General features: G+C 39.2%; 1 protein-coding gene across 4 annotated transcripts in view; it reads left to right on the top strand.

The window, feature by feature from the left end:
- Nucleotides 1–14,411, top strand: part of Veph1 (ventricular zone expressed PH domain containing 1) — a 213,456-nt gene that overhangs the window by 70,984 nt on the left and 128,061 nt on the right. The window lies entirely within an intron of this gene.

The raw sequence follows: 14,411 nt of genomic DNA, 5'->3' as shown, positions 1-14,411 counted from the left end.
TCACATTCCCTGCTGTAGCTGTGCTTAGCCCAGGAGACTGAGCAGGTAGGTCTCAGAGATACCGTACATCCTGAGAGCCCAGAGACACCATGTCATAAAGTGCTCCAAGCACTCTGGGTGATGTTATTTGGGAGAGGGAAATGCATGTTTGTGGATGTTTAAAAGTTCTAGTGTAAATATTTGCATAAGGGAGTCTTGTAAGAGCAGTAGGACTCCATCAGACTTTGTAGGTATTAAACAATGAAGAGTGCATCTAGGAGACCAACTTCTAAAGGCTGGGCACATGAAAACACATAGGAATTGTGTATATCTGCTGACTTGACATTGGGATTCAGAATTTTAATTTATCTATTAAAAATAAGAGTAAATACAAAATGGAAGTTTTTAATTAGCTGACCTACACACAACTATCAATTAAATAAATATTAAATTGCCCAATATTTTAATGAATCCCATAGTTCATCTAATATAGTGCCTTGATTCTGTATTAGATAAAGTTTTCTAAAAATCAGAGAGGGCCTGAAGAGATGGCATGGGTACTAGGAACATTGGCTGCTCTTGAATACCCAGGTTAGATTCCACGAACCCATATGATAACTCACAAACCATCCATAACTCTGGGTCCATGGGTTCTGATACCTTCTGACAGAATCTGTTGACCTTGTAGTTCATTGAAAGGACCAGAAAATAGATAGATAGATAGATAGATAGATAGATAGATAGATAGATAGATAGATAGATAGATAGGAAGATACATACATACATACATACATACATACATAAAAACATACATGCATACATACATACATACATACATAGGCCTTAGATGTGTGAGAAATATTTTAAACTGTACCCTTTTGCACAAAGTAGTAATTATTTTGTCATAAATGCATTTATGGTTCACTTATGTGCAGTAATACATGCAGGAGGTGGCTAAGTTTCTCTTTAAAACATATTCAGTGAAAAACAAAACAAACAAAAAAATGCTATCCACATCACTGCCTGATCTAACACTAAATTAAGAAAGAGTGGGTGTGACATTGGTGTGATTCTGAGTATGCAAAGGAAGAAAGAGGTAGCTATGGAAAACCCAAGGTGTACGTTTTTCCTTCTGTATCCTTAAAGGTTCAGGTCCAAGATCCCAAGGATGCAAAAATCAATAGATATTCTTAGTTCCTATGTCAAGTGGCCAAATGTTGCCATAAAACCATAACACCTTTCCATATTGTTTAAACCATCTCTAGATAATATACAAATACCTATCACACTGAACATGCTCTATGTGTAATGGTATACTATATTGTTTAGAAAACTGACAAAAAACACCTTTGTATGTGTTCAGGGAAGATGGATTTTTTTCTCAAATATTGACTCACAGTTGGTTGAATACATGGATACCAAACCCACTAGTACAGAGGGCTGAAAGATCGTCATTTCTCATTCATTTGTGTCTTCTACTATCCATGAACAAAACCAGCATATGGTTTCCATCTCATGAAATAGAATACCATCTCCACCCATCAAGCCAGAATCTCAACCAACATGAAAGGGAAGGAAAATAGAAATTCTCTTCCAGACAATCCAACGTCATCTTGTTTCTGTTTTTAACATGTCATTAACTAAATAGAATAAATCTGATCATGGTAGGTAGTACCTACACACTGAAGAGGCTCTTATCTGTCGTCCTGATCCCAATGGTAATCTCAGATAATCAAGATAAACAGGAGTCATGAAAGATCAGCCATAGTTTCTGTGTAACTAGTCAGGTTGTCTTGTTTCTGTGAATCTGTTTTCTTTTTCTCCTAAAAGAAATAGCTTTACTTAGGGTCACCTCCTTTCTAGCTCTGATTTCTTTTATTTCATTGCTGCATTTCATTTAGGACCAGCCTAACAGGGTTTTCTACAAATGCCAAACAGCCTCTCCTCAAAAATAATGTTCCTTCCTATGTATTCCTATTATTGAAAATAATACCATTCCAAAGTCCTTGATTAGCTTTAAAGTTGAAATTTTAACAAATTCTCCAGCTCCTGTGTCTCAGGAATAAGGTCTGAGCTATTGTTGAGTTTGAATGTATTTGGTCTTCTCCATAAAGATAAGCTTGTACTGCCACACTGTCTAAGGCTAGCACTGATCAGCTGGAGGCATCTGCCTGTGCATTTTCATCCAGGCTCTTTCAAAAAAGAAACAGAGAGTTTCACTAAAACACATGGAGAATCAGCATGAAGACAGACATCCAATAGAGCATCCTGGGCACCTATGAGAAAATAATATAAAGGGAGAAGCAAAAATCTTTGCTCCACTGCTCCTTGTGTAGAGGACTCGGGACACAGGAAACTGGTGGGGCAAGTGACTACATAAGACATGGGATGATTGTGGGTGTTCAGTAAAGACAGTCATGTGACCTTTGTAAGCCCTACCCCCATGAGACTCTTGTTGAGCCTATATTTGATCTTATTTAAAACTAACTTAATTAGAATTTTTCCCTTTGACACCCAAGTAAACATTTCCATTGTATTCAGACTTCAGTTTATCAGCTTATAATCCAAAACATTATAGAAACACAGAAATGTCAAACCAAATTCGGGATCTTATTCCAAATTCTGAGATGTATAAACTGGAGCTGAGTGGAGAGAGCCTCCTGTTAGGTCCCTGTTTACTGTCTAAATTCTAGCAGTAGCCTCCAGACAGTATGTAGTCATCACCTGAGATGGCCATTGGGTAGAGTCAAATGTTATTAATTGACTCATGTCTAAACTTCTGTGTCTGTGTGAATCCAGGCATAAGATCTGTACATGGCTGCTAAGAACCAGACTGGATGTGATTGTCTGTTAAATCAGGGTCCATCTAGTTGGGCAAACTGTTTCAACAGCTTGACAGCAGCACCACAATTTTCCTATCTGTATTGACCAGCAGAAGAAAGTTGTGTGCATACAACCAAATACAAAAATTCTATAAACCCAGTTTCCTTGGTCTTGAAAATTTAACTTGGAAATCTTTTCTGGCCAAATTAAAATGGAGCATGCTAAGTTGCTGTGTTGTGCTTGGGTCATTGTGGGAGACCATCTCCAAGCTTGGACTTGCATCTGAATCATACTTATTGCATGGAGAGTTCAAGTGGAAGGTACCAGGGCAGAGAAACATGCTCCGTGGGCAGCCCTACTCCACCCAGTAAAGAGCCTATCAGTTTTCCATCATTTGAGGATTTACTTTCCTCCTTTGGGATATTCAGTTAAAGTAAATAAACACATAAAAATAGTTATTTAATAAACTCATCCTAACCATAGCAAAAAAATATAAGGGTCCTTTTTCCCCTTCCTTAAGAAGATTGAGGTTAGCCGGGCAGTGGTGGTGCACGCCTTTAATCCCAGCACTTGGGAGGCAGAGGCAAGCAGATTTCTGAGTTCAAGGCCAGCCTGGTCTACAGAGTAAGTTCCAGAACAGCTAGGGCTACACAGAGAAACCCTGTCTCAAAAAACAAACGAACAAAAAAACCCAAAAACAACAACAACAAAAAAAAAGATTGAGGTGGAGCACCCCATAACAGCAGAAATAACTTCTCAGGACCCACCCCTAAGCATACAATGGGGCAGTTTGTCTAAGTACTTGGCCTGTAGCAAGTGCTTGCTGAGTTTCAACAGACAACAAGGCAGCAGCATCTGCAACATAATAACCCTGCCTATGGTGGAGAAGGCCAGTGGGGAGGGCTTCTTCCAACTCCACTGCATCTCTCCTGGGGCTACCTCTTCTATTCCCAAAGATAACATGGCCCCACTTCTCTTCCCTAGATTCATCTACTATTATAGGAAACTACCAAAATATTTGTCTTCAGCCCACCCCAGCCTCTGCTTCTAACTTTCTCTTGTCTCTTGACTCTTGCTGTAGACTTCAATACTTCCCTCAATACAGCTTGTTTCAGCATACATCATGGTCTTTACAATCTGTTCTGACTGGATAGTCTTACCCGCCTCTCCTACTTAACTTTCCTACCCTAGATCAAATGTTGTCCCTTATGTGAATTCTTGAAAGCTTCCTTAGGAAAGTGAGTCCCCATACTTTATACTCCCACAACACTAGAGATACACTTTATATATCCTTGCTGAGCCAGGTCTGTTTCTCCTCCAGGGTCTGAGAGTCCAGAGAATATGAGTCATCTCGTATCCACCTGTTGTAGTTTCTTCTGTGGCTGTGATAAAACACTCTGACCAAAAAGCAGCTTGGGGAGTAAGTCTTACTCTTCTAGGTCACAATTCATCATTAAGGAAAGTCAGGGAAGGGGTTCCAGGCAGACACTTATAAACAAGAATCAAGCAACAGCACTGTTCGCTAACTCACTTTCTGGATGGCTTTCTGGTTTATGGGCTCATGCTTAGCTAGTTTCTTATACAATCAAGCCCAACTCTCTAAGGAGAGCCCACAGTGGACTAGGCCCTCCTGCATCAATTAATAATCAAGACAACTCTAACCTGATAAAGACATTCATCAGGGCACTTTTTAGAGAAGATTCTTGGCTCTGTCAAGTTCTTGGCTTGACAGTGAATGCTAATTAGAACATCACCTGAATTCACTTGTGAACAAAAGAATGAATGCGTACCCAGGAGTACTATTAAATAATGATTTGAATGCTGGATTCTTATTTGAACTTTTGTTTGAAAACATCATCCTCTAATTCATATATGGGATATAGTTATAACAAGAGAGGGAAATAATCAAATCACACTGTTACATATATATATATATATATATATATATATGTATATATACATATATATATATGAGAGAGAGAGAGAGAGAGAGAGAGAGAATCAATGAAAAATAAGGTGAGGCCTGGGGCTAATAGTACAATGCTATCAGGTAAATAGCATTGTCCTAGGTTCATTCTCTATTATTATAGTTATTATTATAGTAATTCAATAAATGGAGGAATCATTTAAAAATGGAGGGTGATATGATATTAACATGGAGGATGGAAAAATTTATAACTTATGCAATTTATCCCTGGTATCTAACAAGTGAAAAGTGACAAAGTGAGGACACGGACCAATATCCAGAAAGCATGTGTTAAAGACATGGCCATCTATGATACCAAAGGACCCTGCCTCCTTGATCGGTAACCTACATGAAAGACAATTCTGAATGGAATATGAAAATGAGTGACTAAGATCCCCAGACTGAAAATTCTCAGGAGTATAGCTGCAAGGGATCCATTCATCTCTGTAGACAGTGTGATGGTCACCAGCAAGGATGTCTCACGAATGAACTTGCATACGTACTCTGCAGCCATTTGCACTGTATCAGGTGTGGACTGTGAGATCCGATGCCCACTTACCTCAATTTCAATCCTAACTCAGTCACTTACCGGCTATTTGGCCTTGGCTAAGTTCATACCACTTTTCTTGACTCCCTTTCCTCATTTTCAAACTGTGAATTGGTGACATTAGTCAGGTCATACGATTGTTGTGAGAGTTTAATGAAGTAAACTGCAAATCAGTGTCTAGAAAATAATAAACAACCAACAGATGACAGTACTTTCTGACCCTCTTGTTGTCTGATCCTTTTTCATTAGGGATGAAAGCAGTCATGTAAATGGCTGGTTTTGTCATAGGTGCTATAAGGCTGAATGGATGGGTATATGTGGGAGAAGTCAACCTATGAGTGAAGAGTTAGAACAAATCACCAGAGACAGCAGGCATCATTACAGATGGAGGGCAGAGCTGATTACCACCCTTTTTAAACAAGCAACCACTCTATGCAATGTCTGCTGTATATTAATATTTATAATGCTACACATTATTCCTGGAGAAAATAAGAGTAACAAAAAGGGAAAATTTCATGGGTTTCACCTTTAGTTCTTGGGACACTGGAAATGCACTGCATTCTACAAATGGCAAGTGATTTCAGCTCCCCACAGACAATACCGTAATTCACTGTACTCATAGCAAATATTAGCTCTAAAGTCTCATTAGTAAGATCTAAAGGGAGCTAAACTGAATCCAAAGTGGGGTCATAGTCTTGTCCAAGGAGAATAAAAATTGAATGTTGTTTCAATTTCCATGTTTTGGGGGGTTTTGCTTATTTCATAAGCCTTGGCCATGCAAAGGGTCTCAGTACATTTTTAAGGGTATCATAGTTATCACACCTCTTCTCCTTAACATTAATAAACATGAAAAAGACTCCTTCAGGAACTGATTTTTTTTTTCTTGAGAAGGCAACTTGAGTTTTGAAGTCAAAAGAATCTGGGTTCTCTTCACCTATCTTAGTCTCATGTCGATGGACTAAAGCTGCTTTTCTTTGCCAGGCACATCCTCATTAAGCTTGGTCTTAGAACGCTGATCCAGCATTGCCACATGCTCTGCCACTGTATTTTGAGTCCATTTCAGAGCTAGAAGGCAGCTGACCTTTGCATAAAAACAGAGATGAAGTGTTCTCATAGCTAAAGGAAGGATGCTATAAGCACTTGTTTTTCCTTACCTGCCAACCACGAGGCTGCACCTGTGAAGGGTCAAGTGGCCTGCCCCAAAGTTCAGTCATAACCGTCATGGGCGGTAAGCCCTGTGCCCTCTGTCTTGTTTTTCTAACTGGCTAGAATATCCTGGCCAAGCACCAGGATATGCTTATTACATCCTCTCTGGGCTCAGAGTCATGGATCCTTTTCAAATAGAGAAATGACACACATTTTGCCCGGGTTGCATTTCTGCGACATCCGGAAGCCCTACCAAAAGAGTTTCAGGAGGGAAAGGAAAAGAATAACAAAGGCAACTGAAAGCCAGATTACTATCCTCTTCCTGGCTGGTCTAAAACATCCTGCAGAGTGGAGGTGGTAGTCAGTGTACACCGTCAGTATGCAAATCAAGACTGAAGAATATGAGAACTGTAATAGTCAAACTAGAGGAATGGTTTCTGCTATGACCAGAAACCTCAGCTTCCCCAGGGATAGTGAACCTGGCTAAGAAGAAGTAGGGTTTGTTTGATTTAGAAGTAAATTGTTGGTTGGTGCCAGCTGCCAGTGATCTAAATCTATAAAACCATCATCAGTTGGTTAAGAAGATACCTGTTTTTCTGAAATAGAAATACTTTTCTTCCTTCCTTTTCATTTTTGCTGTGAATTGGACCTAACTCTGTGTGTATTAGGTGTTAAGTCAGGGTTCTCTAGAGAAATATATATATTATATATATATATATATATATATATATATTATATATAATTTATTGGAGTAGCTTACAGTCCACAAGGCTATGCATCTCAGATGGTCTTTGGTATAAACTGGAGTTCCAAAGAAGTAGGCTCTAATGTTAGTGAAAGACTGAAGCTTCCAGCAAGAGTGTGAGCAAGCAGGCAAAGAAGCAAGCACCTCCTTCTACCATGTCCTTGGTATCGGCTCCCACCAGAAGGTATGGCTCAGATTTAGGGTGCATCTATTCACCTGGAAAGATTTAGATTTAGTGTGTTTATTTCCACTTCAAATAAATGAATCAAGAAAAATCCCTCACAGGTGTGCCTAGCCACTTGGATTTTAGTTAATTCCAGATGCAGTCAAGTTGAAAACCAAGAATACACATCACCATTGGTAAACAGTCAACAACACTCCAGTCTCTGAGCATATGTATTATAATTATATTATGAAAAGAACTCATACTATTAATAATAGTAAGAGTAAACGCCTAACAAAGTGTAATATATATCTTTCATATAAAGGTGCTAATATTCCTTGCTCCCTGATTTAAGCACCAGTCCTACTAAATGTGATAAAAAAAAAAAAAACATCAAGAAGAAACTGGTGGTCCCTGCCCTAGAGAAGTCCATAGGGAATAGGACAAGAGAGATGTAAACAGAAATCTGAAATTTAACTTTATACTTTCTGTTATGAAGTTTGAACTGGTCAAGAAAAGAAAGAAGTAACCCTACATAGGAGGCTTGAGACAGTGTTATTAATTTGGCTGGTAAGATGACAAAATTATGGAAGAAGAAGGAAATATCCACAGGAAACACACGGTGTACCATAGTACTTGCTTCTCCAAGACGCTTTTGCATACAGCCTTTTGGATTCTCAAAAAGATATGAGGGCACCTGGAAACAGATGCATTCTGCTGCAAATCTATGGCTATATAGTGTTGAATTGACATTACGTTTCATCCTTTCTTGTTTTTCAGAACATTTAAGTTGATTATATTTTGCTGTGTGTTGAAGAATTGGTACTGGTTCACCTGGTCTGAACTAAAGCCCTGTAAGGAAAGACATGAAAACATGAAATGTTTTCATACTGTATAGTTCATCCTTATATGGTCCAGCATGATTGTATACACATAAGAAATCACAGTCACAGTGGGGAAAGTCTCACATCTTCACACTGGTTTGTTTTTTTTGTTAAAAAAAAAAATAGGCAAATGACGAGACGGTTACCTTTAAGAAAGCTGACATGAATGGAAAGTCAGTATTTTCCAGAACAGTGAATCAACAAATTGAATTGGACTGAGGAGATTTTCCCATTTTCAGTGTGCCATGGATCCCACAGGTTAAATAACTAACAGTTCATTCACACAAGTGAAAGGAGCAATTCTCAGTCTCCCATCACTGCAATGTATGTCCACTCTGATCAACTTGAAAGGTTTAGAATCACTATGGAAACAAATGCCTGGGCGTTTCTGGGAGGTCTAGTTTAGATTAGTTTAGGTGGGGAAGACCTACTCTAAGTGTAGTGGGTATATTTCCAGAGACTAGGGTCTCAGGCTGAATTAAAAACAGAAAGCAGAGACCAGCTGCCTCCTGCCTTCATGTCTTTCCTGCTGGGAGGGAACATAGTCCCAGCACTGTAAGCCCAAATAAGCTCTTCTTTAAGTGGTGCTTAATTTTTTCCTGTAAATTTCCTTACTGCTATAACAGAATACCACAGGCTGGTTAATCGATAATTAAGAGAAACTCTTGACTCACGGTTCAAGAGCTGGGAAGCCCAAGATCAAGGAAGAGCAAATAATTACTCACTACGACATTCTTTTTGTTTGACCTTTCCAAACACGGGGTCAAAAAGACAAATGGATTCCAAATATGTCCTTTTGTAAGGAACCTTTCCCAAATAAGAGCATCGCTGTTCCATTGATAAGAGCAGATCCTAACCTCACAGATTCATCGTATCTTAAAGGTCTTATGCCTTCAAACTTAAAAAACTATTAAGCCATTAGAGTGGCGATTAAATTTCAACATGCTGTTAGGAGATAAACATTTAGAACACAGGTACCACCAACTCCTTCATGATTGGGAAAGACAGATTATCTGAAGGGGTGGAGGGGGAAGGGGGCAAGCAGTAACCGTACAGATGTTTCCTGAAGGCAATGGTTTACCTTGTCTCCGTCATAGGAAGTGAGAATGAGCACAGAGCTGAGAAGCATGGATTTTAGTATCCTGTACAGTGAGTGCAGTGGAAGGCTGGGTACCATGAGGTGACTCTGCTCTTTGGAGAGATGATGAGGTCAAACATTGCATCCATTCCAGATGTCAGTTCCATGATTTTGCTGTTCCTGAACAGCTTTACTCAATGGCCAACACTTAGATACATGGAAAGCAATCTAGAAAGAGAAATTTGGAAATTTGCTTCAGAAAAGAGCTCTTCAAATGTTTTTCTCTCCGGGGATCGTAGCTACCTTCACAGCTCCATCCTCTTAGCTGCAAGTTGCTTTCATCTATCCATCCATTTCTTCATTCCCTGCTAACTCAGTTAAGGCCTCTCACAGTGAAAACACAGTTGCTATGGGACAAAATTAATAAACTGCAGCAGACAAAGCTGAATGGATAATAGGCAAGATTCCAAGGTAAACATCTGAAAACAATGTGGCTTCTTTACCTCATTCTTCTGAGTAGTGAAATGTATTCACCCAAATCTACCTTGTGCTTGGGAAGTCATATCCCAACTTCCACTGGTAAGATAGTCTGGCTATTTGTTTTGAAATGAGTACAAAGAAAAAATGGGTATCATATATCTAATTATATAATGAGCAGAACTCATGCTGTGATGAGTGAATTGTGGCGAGTTCCATCGTAACTGATATAGTTTGCTAAGTTAAATTTTTACTATGTTGTTGCTTTCATTGATGAACAACAAAAAAAAAATGCATATTTCTTTGACCTAAGAAAAAACAAGTACAATCTGCCTCTCTCTGTGTCTCTCTGTCTCTGTCTCTGTCTCTGTCTCTGTCTCTGTCTCTGTCTCTCTCTCTCTCTCTCTCTCTCTGTCTTTCTCTCTCCCTTCCTCTTTCTCTCTCAGTCTGTCTCTCTCTACCTCTCTGCCTCTCTGCCTCTCTCCCTCTTTCTGTCTCTGCCTCTGTCTCTTTCTGTTCCTGTCTCTGTCTCTCTGTCTCTCTCTGCCCTACCTCTTTCCTTCCCTTCCTTCCTCCCTCCCTCCCTCTTTCCCTCCTCCCTCTCTTTCTTCTTTTTTCTTTTTGGACCTACAACAGCATCTTTCCCCAAAATGGTCCCCATTAATTATGCACTTTCCCTCACTCTTGTTTTGGCCCTCATTCAGCCAGTAAATCCTTGTATGAGTAAGGATGGTGTGTGGCTTTGAGATTACCAGAAGTTTTTCAGTGCGGTGTCCCCAGTGGTCTTTCAAAAAAAATGTTTAATTAGAGCAAAAGAAATAGTGGACCCATTGTTCAGGATAGCCAATGAGAGGTCATTTACATGAGAGGGACCCTGAGCTGTGTGTGGGAGAGGAAACTCTAGCCTAGTGGCATACATTCCGGGTCCACACAAAAGCTCTATCTTTCAGAGGCTACATTCCCAAGCCCCCAGTTTTTAGAGAGTAAAACTGAACTATAGAACCCTTAAATCTGTTATCAATCAGAACACTATGTTTGAAGCTCAAATTAGATGGCCTTCTCTAAGGTTTAGGATCTGTAAGCGTTTGGAGGGACCAAAGTAATGAAAAGATGCCTGTGAGTAAACTCCCACCCCGAACAAGAAGGGGTTGGGGGTTGTGAGACAGAAACGTGGCCATATTGAGTTCTATTTCAGAGAAAATAATTATAAATTGGAAAAGGTTATTAGATGAAAGACCATGTCTTGTTCCCCTTTAAAATCAATCAAAAATGAAGACTTAATTTGCACAGTATACTATTCTTTCAAAGCCCCCAGGTAGTTAAGCTACCTTTCGATCTCTGGTTAGTATTTTAAATCCTAAATCGTTTTTGTTCAAACAAGTTTTTGAGAAAGACTTAGAAAGTTCTGGCCTTAAATATGTTAAGCCATACTTGCTTTAAAAATAAAAAACTTCGTTGATTTTCTTTTTCTTCGAGGGGGGAATTCTGCTTAGTATTCTATGCCAAATGTAGAGTTGAACTCAGTCCAATTTATCCTTCATTTTTGCCATCTGACAAAATTTGAGGTTCATACAAAACAAAGGATACATCTGTTTTCATCAGCTGTTTTTTTAACTTTTATTACTGAAATTTATTTTTAAAATTGTTTTGTCCAGACGGCTTTTTTTTTTTTTTTTTTTTTTTGCCTAGGCATGATTTATTACTCTGCATGTTCCTAAAAATCATACAAACTAAAATAGCAAAGGTAGAAAGGTCTCCTTTACATGGATTGTGTTATGTTTGAAACTGTTAAAATGCTTGTAAATCCTAATGTAGTACTTATTTATCAATGAGAAGAAAACAATTTAATTACCCCAAGAGAATATACAAGGAAATAAGACACGAGCAAGGAGTAAAAGAGAAGACACCTTTAAAATCATAAAATGATGTTTTGTGCTGATGATTGAACTCAGAGTTAAGGGAACTTGCCACCAACTCTGAGGAACCCAGGACTCAGGTGATGGAAGGAGAGAACCAACACACACTGTCATTTGTACCTCCACACAGAAGATATGGCGTGCACACACCCATAATAAGAATTTAATTTATTTGTCTCCAATTCAGAGGTGCCAAGAGAGAGATTTAAGATTTATGTTCATTCTCTATACTATCCAGGGAGGACAATGTTGGGAGTGGGATATGGGATAATTGCTTCCTCAATATTCTCTTTAAAAATGATTGTGCCCTAGTTTTTGAATATATTAACCTTTAGGATCTACTTTCTTTGCCAGTACTGTGCATATATTTTACTGATTGCATGTGTATGTATGAATATGTGACGTGTATTAATGTGGTGAATGGATGTGTGGAATGTGACGTGTATTAATGTGGTGAATGGATTGCATGTGTGCATAGGTGTAGGTGCAGAAGTACATGCAGGCCAAAAATGACCTCTTACCAGCTACCTGGTTATTCTCAATCCTGGTCAAACTGACACAGAAAATTGACCATGACATTCCCTAAAGGAAAGTGCCTTTTTCTAATCAACATTGAGTTGGTGAATCTGGAGGAAGAACAACTTTAAGTAAATGGCCACAATGGCCAGTAAGATGGCCTCTCTGGACAAGCTGACAATCTGAAGTCAGTTTCCAGGACCAATGGTGGAAAAAAGAGGATTGACTCCTGAAAATTATCTTCTGACCTCCACACATACATTGTAACACATACATGCCCCACACATCTCCAAATGTAAGACAGAGTTCCGTATCTTCAATGGATTATATCTCACAACCATTGTACGGAGCCATATCAAAATCTTTTAGAAAGAGTTGGATAAAATTTCTCCTTCGACTCACTCATAATTCCACTCCTCATCTAGGCATGGATTCTTTCATAGTCCTCTTTAGGTTGCTAACAAAATATCTGAGGCTTAGCTCCTGGCCCTGTGTGTAGGGAAGGCATCAGAATATGGGGGGGTGACATCACAGGCCTCTGCACAAAGCAATGATGCATACACAGGAATAGTGGTGTCTTTCAGAGCCATGATGGCTTTCTCATCTCAGAAGAGCATAACTAAGAGTCCCAAACAAACCAGCAGTCACCAGAACAACCACAGGCCAGTGGCTTCTGTGTCCTTTGAGTCAAAATTTTAAATAATTAATTTCATGAACAATGAGAAAGTGAGTTGAGAAAACTTTTTGTGCCAGAAGTAAGGTCTGGTTTCTTGTTATCTCTCTTCCCCTGAATGAACATCCCTGCCTAGAAACAATATGTATGAACATGGCCAAATTGAGGGGCACCTGGACACTTTGTGGATGGATCAATTGGACTGCAGCTCATCCCTCCAAGCCATCTCTATTTCTGCTATAAGTCTTTTAAAAGCATCTGAGCTACGCATTTGATGGTACCCTACTTCCGTGTACCACCAGATACTCTACCTTCCTTCTTTTCCCCTAAGCACCATTTATAATCCTATGATAATACACATACGATGACCTTGCCTTATTACAGCCCATTCTTTGTTTAATTATCAGTCCACCCTATGCTGGTGAGACCCAATTGACTCTCAAGATGGGTGTTAGTCCCTTCTGAGGGCAGTGCTTCCACAACCAACCTCTCAAAGGCTCCACCATCTCTAAATATTATTCTTTGGAAGACTGAGTCCCACCCAGTATGTGAACCCTTGTAGAACAAACCATAGCTAAACTCAAAGTGTTCTCAAACTTTATGTTCCAATACAAATAAATCCTTTCTATTTGAAAACTTTATTCAAAACATGCAAGCACGGGCTGGGTATCTGTCCAGGAAGCAGGTGTTATATACTAAATCAGAGGTCACCAGCAGTCTCACCTTGGGCATCCTTACCCCAGCCAGGCTCCTCTTCCTCCCTTGGTTGTTTTTCCCCTTCTTGCTTGAGGTGATATCCTCTGCTGGTGTAACTTAAGATGTTCTGCCCAGAAAGTGCAGACCAAATATTGTTCTGCCTTTAATTAATCAACTTTTATTCAAGTGTTTAAGTAGAACGTGGGCATGGCTGAGGTCAGGCAGCTGCAGATCTTTTTGGTGTCCTTATGTGGTTGTGACAGTAAAAACAGCAGATTAGTCTGGCCAAATAAAGGACCAATCATTTGAAATGGCAGTTCCACAGTTTCAGAGTTTCTACAGACAGTTCAAGAAAATTTCTGGTGTAATGTTTCAGTTTACTTTGTCAAAACTGGTTAATTGGTTAGCAAATTGCTATCACAACTCTCTAAAGTAATGGCCTCCGCTTTCTGAAGAAGAGTGGCATAAGGATCAAGGATATTTATTCAATGGAAATTGCACTTCTATTTCTGCAATTTTAAAATTATTTAGATAAACAGGAACTAGTGAGCAGTGCTCAGATCTGTCCATAAACCAACAGTGACTGTGGCGAACACTGACTGGAGTGCATTAGATGTGAAATTGATAACAAAACAGAAAAATAAAAATAACACTATTCAGGAATCTTTTTTTTAAATTTTTTTAATTTTTATTACATATTTTCCTCAGTTACATTTCCAATGCTATCCCAAAAGTCCCCCATAGCGCCCCCCACATCCCTACCCACCCATTCCCATTCTTTTGGCCCTGGCATTCCCCTATA

The sequence above is a fragment of the Mus caroli genome, chromosome 3 (assembly GCF_900094665.2).
Source record: "Mus caroli chromosome 3, CAROLI_EIJ_v1.1, whole genome shotgun sequence".
Taxonomy (NCBI): Eukaryota; Metazoa; Chordata; class Mammalia; order Rodentia; family Muridae; genus Mus; species Mus caroli.
The sequence above is the reverse complement of the archived record's forward strand: the minus strand, read 5'-3'. Positions and strand labels throughout refer to the sequence as shown.